Source organism: Bombus affinis, chromosome 3 (assembly GCF_024516045.1).
Source record: "Bombus affinis isolate iyBomAffi1 chromosome 3, iyBomAffi1.2, whole genome shotgun sequence".
Taxonomy (NCBI): domain Eukaryota; kingdom Metazoa; phylum Arthropoda; class Insecta; order Hymenoptera; family Apidae; genus Bombus; species Bombus affinis.
The window spans coordinates 1,476,566-1,484,721 of NC_066346.1; positions in this window are offsets into that span (position 1 = coordinate 1,476,566).

Sequence of the window (8,156 nt, forward strand, 5' to 3'; positions counted from 1 at the left end):
AAATCTGAGGATGCAAGATCGAACCGAGAAACAGAATCGCGTTTTGATCGATAGAAAATGAAATAGATGTCGGATTTAGGTAGACGAGCATTTTACTTTTTAGGAGACTTGTAACGTAGAGGTAGCAAGTTTAAGTTTGGATTTGAATCGATACTGAATCTATCGACGACTGAAGCGTAAAACTTGTATCAAAGAGATCGAAATTAAAGATACGAATAATTTGTAGATACTGCGAGCGGAGAGCAACTTTTTATTCGCCTATTTTGTAAAAGATCGTTCAATTTCTGAAAAATTCCTCGCTCTCGATCCACGCGAAGAGTAACCAATTGGTGATTTCGATTATTTACGTGGGATAAGTTCGAGAGAGATGGATCGTTTAAGAATATTCGGAAATCGAATATTCTTAAAGTATGTACCTAAGGATCTGAACGTAATATTTTTATAAATAACCTCAGAACGAGGAAATTAAATTTTTACTGGCGGTCCATCGCTCCCTTGCTGTTACGGGCGAGATAGGCAATTTTTGCGAAATTTATGATCGCTCGTCTAATCGATCTGCAACAACCACTTTTACTGGAACCAAAAATAATCATACGACTATGACAATTACTGAAATTTTCAATAAGATAATATACGACGTGATATCAAAATTTTATACTAATCTTTTTTAGACCTAAATGTTTCAGACAATTAAAAATAGATTCGTAATCAATTATCGAACACATATTTTCCCTCCGTTATAACTTTTTTTACGCAAATTCCATCGATACGCGGTATCTTAAAACGAGTCTAAGAGAAAAATACGATCTTAAATAGCGTTCAATTTCTTGTTAGAATTAATTTCTAACATCATCGACCATTTCATCGAATTCAAATCATGACGTGAATTTTACGTTTCTGAAAAAGCTCGAAAGATTTCCAACAACGTCGAACGAGCAAATATCCGCCATGTTTCGTATGCGAACATAAACACGAAATTTCCTTCGAGAAACGTAGAACGTGTCAACAATCCATCGTGCTTCGCTAATTTAATCGGCAATAAACCAATCCGCGGCCGTTCATTATCTCTCGCGAGGGAATTAACTCGTTGAGTGCTTATATATTCGTCGACCATTTTGAATCGAAACGCTTCCATTTTTTCCGCTTCCTCCTCCGTTCCATTCCTTTTTCCCTTTCTTTCTTTTATATACGAAAGAAATTTGTTTCGGTATTTCTGGTTTAGCAGTGAATTTCACGTCAGTCGGCTGAATGATATCAATTCACTCGGTTCGACTCGCGCGGCTCGTCTCGACGATGAGTGACGGGCCATAAAACCTTATCGTGTGTTGTTCAGACACAAGCGAGCGGTTTCTCCCGTCGCTATCGCTTCTTTTCGGTTTACGCAAATACGAGAAACGATTAAACGTGGCCGATCTTGTCAACTTCCAAACATTTTTCCACGAAAAAATCCTGCTTTGCGTCTTCCTGTGCCCCTTTTCGCCCGACATGATCCACAAAAGAAATTTAATAATTCGATGCTTCGCCAAAAAGAATTCAACGTTTGAAGAAATCATGATTTATTATTTTGTAGGTTCCTCGGAGCTTCTTCCAAACCATTTCCATAATTTTCAGTCGCAGTCACACACCATTACCTCGTAACGTCATAATGTAACGATACAATTTTACACCTTCGATGCTATCACCAATAAAACGCTGCTTTATCATTATAGTGTCGTATTATTACTTCTGTAACCGTTGCAAACGATAATTTTCCTATTTTCTGCTATAATACAATAACCAGAAGTGTAATCACTTAGTCGTGCACGTTTGACATTATTAAACTTTCACTGACGATGGAATAAGAACATGAAATTGTTAGATCCCTGAATCTAGAAGCCTCGTTCGGATTGATCGTGTTACTAACATTCAAAGGACTTTAAAAGATAGAAATGTGAATAGATACGTGCAGTGAAACGAATAACAAATTAATACTAATTAATATCTGATAGCAACTTTTAATTCTGGCTATGTATTTTATATTAAAACGTTCCATTTTAGTTATAAAGTGACATTAAAATAAAAAATTATACCTTTCCTATAGTCTTGGTATGAAAATCTCATAGTGAAAAATTCTCAATCATTTCGATTATTCAAAATCCTATACCGATGAACTTACGTCCTGGCCCAGTGTACGATCCTTCTTTTTCCATCTTATTCTGAAAAAATTCCAAAACGCTGCGTTGACGCGCATCGCGATCCGCTTGATCGCAATCGAACGTCGAATAATCTTATCGCTAATCGTTGTCATCTAGTTTGCAGTTGCGTGTGTGTAAAACGCACGAGGAGATTGTAAGTTGGTGAACGAGCGAAGTTTACCGCAGCACGTTCCGCAAACACCGTGAACCGGTGAAAAAATTTATTTGTAATGCGAAACGCGTGGGTTACCGTGAATACGATTCGCTAAAGGGCATTCGCGTGCATGTGCACGAGAAACATTTCGAAATTTCACGTAACTAAAAAGAATAACCTACCTAAAAAGAATATTGTTATCGGGTTGCCGATCGGCGATAGGGAAGGGAAGAAAATGAAATTTATTGCTCGAGAATTAATTGGTCTCCAGTCTTATCTGATTATCCGATAATCTATGAAATAGCGTTCTTTTGGAAAAATACCTACCATATAGTTATTGACTGAAATTAATTTCGCGATATTTGAATCGATCGAACCATACAAGTTTATTCGTTTCGACGTAATTAATCTTATTTAAGCGATAAAATCTACGATTTATGGCATAGGATCGTCTATACGCCGTGAGATTTTATTTTAAGAGTGAATTATATTAATTATAATTCTATAATAAACGGATTGTAGTTTGATTGATGTTTGCAGTTGGATAAAGTTAACGTTTGCTTTTACAGAACAGATTTGCTAAGAAGTCGCAAAATTTCGAAGAATATTAGACAATCCGTTACAAAGATTTATTAATTCGTACTACCCTTCTTTTTGCTAATTTGGAATATAAATTATACGAGATCAAATTGCCATTTCGCTTATTTACAAAAATGGAGTCACTTTTACAGCCTTGTAGAAAGCAACGTGCGATCTTCATTTTCATTTCTATCCTTTCACGCGAACGTTTCCTTCGTAATTTTATAAAATATTATCTCGATTACTTTATCGTAAGGCTGTCTCTGCATATCGAGTCGTTAATGCTGGTAAAATCGTCGATCGATCTTTTACGACGTCTTTTCTTTACAAAATTTTAATTTCTTGTTTAACCAAGCCAGCATATCGAGGATCGTAAATTCAATAATTCGAGCGTACCTCTCAAACAACTATATCCTATTCAAATTCAATATGTCCCGATCAACAATTATATCTCTATCTGTCCATAACCCTGCGCATTTTCCGCATGATGTAGAACACGTATTAACGTAGCCTGATTTGTTTCACGGAGCACGAAATCGTCAGATAAGGAACTGGCAGCAACCCTCCGGATAAACGGGATAGCCTGACGTAAACGTCACTCACTTTCGTAGTGGTAATTGTAGCCTGCATGTTCTCCAGTCAAATTCGTTACATATAGGTCTATTATATCCGTTTGCGCTATATTTTCCACGCGTCTGTCTCGATGCGTATGTCACAATCGGAAAAAAAAATAAAGGGGAGAATTATAGCAACCCTAAATACATCAAAATATATCGGACATTATTGTAGAAACATTATTTTGTAAATATCAAAGAGATTTGCCAAGGATATTTGCCTATATACAAGTAAATATATATACTTTTTCGATCTTATTCACAATTAGTTGTTATTTTCGTACAACTTTGATATAAATAAACGTTCGAAGTAATCGTAGTTCAATCGTATACGCAATATTTGTAGAACTTTCGATGGAAATTTATAACTCGAGGACGCGATATTTCCAATGCTGCTTTGAAAAGTGAAAATACAAATGAAATACAAATTTCTATAAGCGTGCACAATGTAATGATTACGGCGAGGAAACGTCAGCTCGAATTTTTCTCCTTTGGGGTGGATGTCGCGTAAAAACAGTGGTCGTTCAACGTTGCAATATCTTGCGAACGTCAAGCAGAGGGCAAAAAAGTTAACAGCGACGGTCTGAGTTACAGCACAGGGGTACGAAAGGGTCGGCTGACGGGGAACAGAAACGCGTGTCCGAATTCCCACGTGACGACGTTGCAGAATCTTCGCACGGAGGGGGTCGAACGCGCCCCAGTGTGTGGCCCGTACTGTCGCATTTTCCATTCGTACGGATGCAAAACATATATTTGCTCACTTCGCAGTCGTAAGTGGGACGGATGGCCCAGGTAAAGGAGATTCTTGAAATTTTCAGCAAATAACCAACCCCGGGAAACGATATATCCTATTGTTTGTATGTCGATTCTAATCTGTACACAGACATGTTTTTCCTGCAATTAGGAGAAATTCTTCGCGATGCAAGTAGACGTGCCGCGAGCATAATGTGGATTACCCGTCTGAAACGTGTTTTAGATGATGTTTACTTAGGGTTGCTTAAGCGTGCTGCTTGGTTTAGCTCGAGTAACGAAAATACGTGTCTCGATTTGATTTAAGCGGTGTCCCTTATCTCCATCGCGATAGCGGTTAGCGTTTCGGTGATTATGAATCTCTTTAATATTTCCATCTCTGGAGATTATAGTTCTCACGATGATGTGAAAATTAGAACGAATTATAACAGGCACACGGATCCTTATATTACGCATATATGATATTTAAGAGTTATCAATCTTCGTTCATCCAAATTACGACTTCTCGAAAATCGAAAAATTCACCACGAAGAAAGACTTTCGCCGTACATGATACATAAATACAAATGCAACACCAAAGCGAACCCTCGATTTTCTGTAACTTACACGACAAGCAGCGTCATTTTTCTTGGTTCACGGTCCGTCGACGTAATTTCCAGCTGCGATGATTGACCGAAATCAATGCACGATAATCGAAATAATCTTCAAGCTCATAACGAAAGGGGATTAGCGACCGTCTACCGAAATACTAATCCATTTGTTATACACCGAGCAGTAAAATCTATCCTGGCGAGTGGTTCCAGGCTGGTGTTATTTTAGGTGATATCTGAGAGAGTGGCTGAGAGCACTAGGGAACGGAATAGCTCTATAGAGGGAGAAAGAGAGAGAGAGAGAAAGAGAGAAGGAGAGAGAGGACTCATCGTCGTCGCAGGTTGGGCCTGGCCTTAGCGAAGGGGGCGGCGAGGACCCTCGAAGGTAATCTTGGCTCGTTCGCGGAGGGTTGCATTTTGATCCCTGGAGCTTCTGCCGTGGCACGATCTCCGCGTACCTTGCCTCTGCTCACGCATTTACTATAATTAGAACTCCCTAATTAACGAGCAAACGTCGCACGAGCCTTTCGTAATCTCTGGCTTGACCTTCCACCATCGTTTAGAGGCTCTTTTCTTTTTTGTTCTCCTCTTTCGCCGTTTCATTTTTTTAATCCGGTTTCTTTCCTTTCAGCCCCGAGAGAACGAAGGAACAGAGAACCTGCGTGTGCAGGAAGTAATAGCGATAGTTAACTGTTTTTTGTGCACGGCGATTCACCGAAATAGAACGGAAATGCGTCTGGGTGTGTAAAGGGACGGTTGTTTCGTTGGCGATGGCGATAGGAGATTAACGCAGATGAATTTCTTTCCGTAAAATTTTACTGTTGAATTTCGTTTATTCGTCGGTTGACGTGCAACGTGAACGGATAAATAGCGAACGTTTTAAATTGAATATTACATGGAACATCGACGATAGCGAAGGTAAGAAATTAGCAATTTTTCTTTTCTTTGGTGACGGGTTATTTTGTTATTCGATACTTTAGCAATGTAAATTTCAAGTTTTTGTAATTTCAATGCAGTTCTTGCACTAGGAACATGCCACCATTCGGTGTAGAATATCTATTACTTTGGTGAAGAGTAATTTATCCACGCTACTTGACGTTCTACGTTAAAAACGATTGTAACTTTATATTTTTCAACAGATTCTACGAGCCGCTAAGAAGTCACGCCGATCAACTTCGTAAATTGGAACGCAGAAAAAGGTGCTTTGGAATTTGCGATCATTTGTGTAATCTCCTTATGATAAATAAATTTATGAAGATAAATCGGTCGTTTCTTAAAATACTCGTCGTACTAAATAGGCACCTGAATGGTGAAATTAAGAGATTTACAAAAAGTGGAATTGATTAGTTTCGCTTTTGAAGCTCGCGTTACAAAAAATCTCGGATTGCGTACATTTTAAAAATAAGAATGAAGCGAGCCTTGTTTATTTAAATAATAAAGGAAACGAAAGGATCGAGAGTTCTCACAGAATCAGCGATCACACGACCGTGATTTCGCTTCCCCTATTCTAATAGAAAAGACAATTGCAGCTGAAACCCCCACGGGTGGGATGTTGGTGGCAAGTTGTCTTGAAATAACTTTAAAACGTTGGACAAACACTCGAGTGGCACGGCAACATATTGAACAGAAATTAAAAAATAAGCTTCATAAGCTACCACTCATATAGATCTGACCTCCTACAAAGAGGGTGGCTTTCTCTCTACATTAAAGGGACTGAGAAACCAGATCGACTGGAATAGAGGGTAAATTTCCAACCACGGAGCTTCTACTATTTGATTAACCACGTACCTTTCGAGCTCCTTTTGTATTTGTTCTTACGAACAGAAACGACCAAACTCAATTAAATTTTTACGATTCTATATTTCCTGAAACACAGCTCGTTCTAATTATGAGCAAAATTAATGCAATTATAATTCATAGAATTTATAAGAAATTTACGCCGATTCTAATGTAAATTTTACATCTGAAATTTGATAAAATTCATATCCGCTTTAATCTGATTTCTACGTTTAAAATTTTAACCTTTATCCAATCTAACTCAATTTCTACGTGTACGAAACGAATGAAACGTTTATTATATAAAACATTGCGCGGAACGGATACAATTTTCTTTTTCTCTTAAGAAATTTCTAATTTTTTTTGTTTTCAAAATGAACTTCTATATTCGTAATCTTTCACACTCGGTATATAATAAATAAATTTCGAAGAGATTTAGTAACAGTTAGTAACCGACGACTCTGAGGATTAAAGTTATCTCTATATGCCTAAACTACCTGTACGTAAATAGCATGCCGTTATTTCTTTCCGTGCAGGTGCATATTTCGTTTCTGGAATGCTAAACGTCAAGAAAAATCACTCGCATCATTCGTTTAATACAGCCTATTTCTGGCTGTCCTTTATAACGTCGTTTGCGGCTTTGTCTTGACAGTACGTAGGTGAATAAAGTCGAGGGAGCAAAAATGGGACCGAAAGGAACGATAAAGCTCGACGGGTGGTGGCAGTGTGCACCGCGCTGATAAATATAACGTAACAAGTTCACTGGAATAACAACTTCATCCCGGAGGGATCAATGAGACTTTGCTGCGACTTTTACGCGGAATTTCCTTTCGAGTAAACGTATGCGAGCAGGAATTGGGAAGATAGCAAATCGATCATTGTTTCTGTTACCATTTATTCGTCGAACACGTTCGATAACCGCAATGTTTCAAATTTACAATTAATGCTCTATAGCTTAAAAAATAGTATTAAAATCTCGTTAAATATTATTATAAATCTAATTTTCCAATGTTAGGATAAATCGGTCGCAAGTTCATCGAGTGCATCTTGACGCGTTTGTTAAAATCTGAAATGGAATTGAAAAATTACATCTGACAAAGTAGCGAGAAGTAGCACAAACGTTCTGCTTCCGTTGCTATTTTCAAGTCGCCTTGTACAAATATAAATATATGAATTTATCGTTGATCAGGTTTTCCGATCAAACTTATCGAACCACGATCAGCCAAACCTTTATCGACCGTTTCCGAGGTGTTTGTTAAACAGAAAACTACATTGAACGCCGCATAATCAGTTTACTGCTCTCGTTTAAATTAATTGCGTTCGATGCACCACGGTATGATTTTACGAATTTGCAACGGCGTACGAATCTTCCATTTCGTTAACGGAGGCTCTGACGAAGGCAACCGTAAAAAGTAAATTAAATAAGAATTAAATACAAATAAAATCGCTCAGCCAAGTAATTGGCTGGTTACCTCGCTCGTTACCCATCACTGCCTCAGATCGCTCCACCCTTATTCTT